Below are 3,062 nucleotides of genomic sequence, written 5' to 3'. Positions count from 1 at the left end.
TGTAGATGAAGAAACGGAGGCCCAGAATAGTTAAGTAAACTTCCCAAAATCACACAGCTCTGAGATTGCAATGCCTGGATTTGAATCTGGACAGGTAACATGTGGAGCACTACACATGTGGCCTGCACTCTGAAGAACCACCACCTGAGCTGACAAACCCAACACTTGGGCCTCTCTCACGTGGGAGACGATTATGTATGAAGCTGTGCTTTTTTTTCCTACAAAAACTCGATACAATTCACAAATCTTTATAAAGCAGCAAAACACTGTATTGGTTACCCAAGGCGATGCAAAGGTGACTATTCATGGGAATCACTCAGAAGTAAATACACAGATATAAAAATGCATATCGCCCAATTAATTTTGTTGAATCACTGAACGGATAAACTACTGGTTGAATTTCCCTGGCTCATCTGTCAAGGCACTCACCTTCCCTTTTATTAAGAACATAAAACATGCATTCATCAAAAATAGATGCTCTCATTAAAAAGAGCACAGTCCAATGAGAACACATAGTAAAAGAAATGCAAGCTTTAATAATCATCAAAACATGCCCGGGTAAATGCATAACGCTTACCAGATATAAGCTTGATCAAAATATGCTTTTCTTTCCATTTGGCTATTATCTTTCCTCCTTTCCAGGATACCGCAGACCTTCTCAACGCTCCTATTACTTCCAACGTCAAGTTCATTCTACTCCAAAGCTCCCCTCTGTCTCTCTCAATTCTTTCTGCTGTCCTTGTTTTGCATCGCCAAGGCTCTTGCACCTGAACTGGTAATTGACCCTTTGTCCTCATCTTTGAAACTCTCTGATTCAGAAAACTTCCTTCCTGGTGAGACCTTTTCCATTTCATAAGCGTCCTCTAAGGAAGCCAGGTTCTCTTTCTTCGGAACATTTATAAGTCAGCAAAAACAACCAAACACATTGAAACACAATCAGACACATTGGAAAGGACGTGTAGGTGGATTCTCAAGTGTAACCCATTTGCAATGTGCTGAATTCATGACCCAGCGCATCCGAAGGGTGTACAACCTGGAAACTCTTCCAAACTCGGTAGACTGTGTGTGTATGTGTGTGTGGTGGTTTTTGTTTGTTTTTTGACACACACCCCATTTTTATTGTAGAAAGAAATATAAGTAGAAATATTTTGTCACTTAGTCCCACTGTTGAGACCAATTCACATCTAGTGTTTATCTTTCCAGATCATTTTTGGACACATACACAGGTATAAATGTTTTTATGAAAATACAGTTGCACTAAGAAGACCTGTCTATATCTTATTTGATCTGTATATAGGTCTGTATCATTAAGACTGCATAGCCTCCTACCGACGGGATGCACCAAAATTGACTTCCCTGTCAGTGGACATTTTTGTCTAATCTAAAGACACTGCAAACAAGACCTAAAACATGATCTTTGTGTATCTCTAGCACAGCTGTTTCCTTAGGATAAAGTCCTAGAAATGCAATTGCAAGGTCTAAGCGATTATGAATATGTTTAAAGCTTTCCAACATTGTCTTTAAACTGTATCTAGTACATGCTGGTTGCAAACAAATTCCTCTGTGTAGCCAGTACCTAGTCCAGAGCTTTCAGCACAGGTGAAGAAGGCCAGGATGCCCCAGTCAACACTCTGCCCAGCCTGTCAGCCTTCAGCTCGTTGAGCAGCTGAGGCATGACCTGTTCTGGTTCAAGGGATATTTTAAACTTCTGGAAAATTCCATCCTCCCTAGGGTCATGCTTTGCACAGAATCCAGTTCTTCCTCGGGTGCTTCAGCCATGCTCCCTACAATCTCTGATTCATCTTCTTTTTCTACAGCTTCAGGCATAATCTCATCTTCTGTTTCTATTACAATTTCAAATTCTGGGAAAAAGCAGTTCCCGTCTGGAACTGTACTGTCCAAATCACCTGCTTGTGCACAAGCCTGCTTGTGTCCCAATCTGCAGTCCCGTGCCTGATGCTCCTTACTGCAGAAATGTGCCTGGTGACATCTGGAACACGTTTGGGGGACCTCGACAGCCACAGACCCTGCAGAGATGAGCCCCACACTTGCGCTGGAGGCTCAGGGAGTCTCCTGTCGCTGGGGGAGCTCAGAAGGTGGTTCATAGGAGTAGAGTAGTTTCTCCTGGGGAGCCGATGTCTAAAAACACATGGCAGCACGGCGTCTGGCAGCAGAAGAGGAAGAGGCGGTGGTGAAAGGCGACGATGGCGGTGCCAGGCAGCGGCACCTACAGGTGCAGGAGGAAGGACAGCGGGCGCCGCACAGCGTGCAGGCCAGCTCCGTGGGCCCCGGCAGCCCAGCCTCACTCAGCCACTCAGCCCGGCCCCTGACCTTCCTTGGGAAATGCTCACTGCGCAGCCGCCCCGCCCCGCCGACGCCGCCTCCACGAAGCCCACCTTGGCCTCCCTGGCGCAGGTAGCTGCCATGGGCGCAGGCAGCCAGTCCAAAGCTCAGTAGATTTTGAACCTAGGGCAAGAAACTGGCCACCTGGTTTTGGCAGCGAACACTTTTGGAGAAACCCAGCTTTCCACTTGCTAAATCAGGGAAAACAAGGTAGTGGAGGAAAAGATGGAATTCAATCATCATTGGGGGGTTTCCAGAAAAAGAAATAGTAATCTCGCTCCCCCATAAAACCCTTAAACCACATTATGATGAAATTGAATGATTAGCAGCAATCTTTCAGATTTAAAAATCGGAGAACTGGAGTTCCCGTCGTGGCGCAGTGGTTAACGAATCCGACTAGGAACCATGAGGTTGAGGGTTCGGTCCCTGCCCTTGCTCAGTGGGGTGACGATCCGGCGTTGCCGTGAGCTGTGGTGTAGGTTGCAGACGCGGCTCGGATCCCGCCTTGCTGTGGCTCTGGCGTAGGCCGGGGGCTACAGCTCCGATTCAACCCCTAGCCTGGGAACCTCCATATGCCGCAGCAGCGGCCCAAAGAAATAGCAAAAAGACAAAAAAAAAAAAAAAAATCAGAGAACTGATCATTGAATTGGAATAGCAGCCCCTTACTATTTAAATCAAAATTGCTAGAGGCTGAACTTTCAAGTTTAGGGCTTTATGTT

General features: G+C 46.1%; 1 pseudogene; it reads right to left on the bottom strand.

Moving 5' to 3' along the window:
* Window positions 1–1,520: 1,520 nt before the first annotated feature.
* Window positions 1,521–2,426, bottom strand: LOC146395691 (uS5 assembly chaperone PDCD2 pseudogene; annotated as a pseudogene).
* Window positions 2,427–3,062: the final 636 nt, after the last annotated feature.

This window comes from Sus scrofa, chromosome 16, assembly GCF_054392235.1.
Source record: "Sus scrofa isolate SSC_HxYL_T2T_F1_AM1 chromosome 16, Sscrofa_HxYL_maternal_Yorkshire_Landrace_v2.0, whole genome shotgun sequence".
Lineage (NCBI taxonomy): Eukaryota > Metazoa > Chordata > Mammalia > Artiodactyla > Suidae > Sus > Sus scrofa.
The sequence above is the reverse complement of the archived record's forward strand: the minus strand, read 5'-3'. Positions and strand labels throughout refer to the sequence as shown.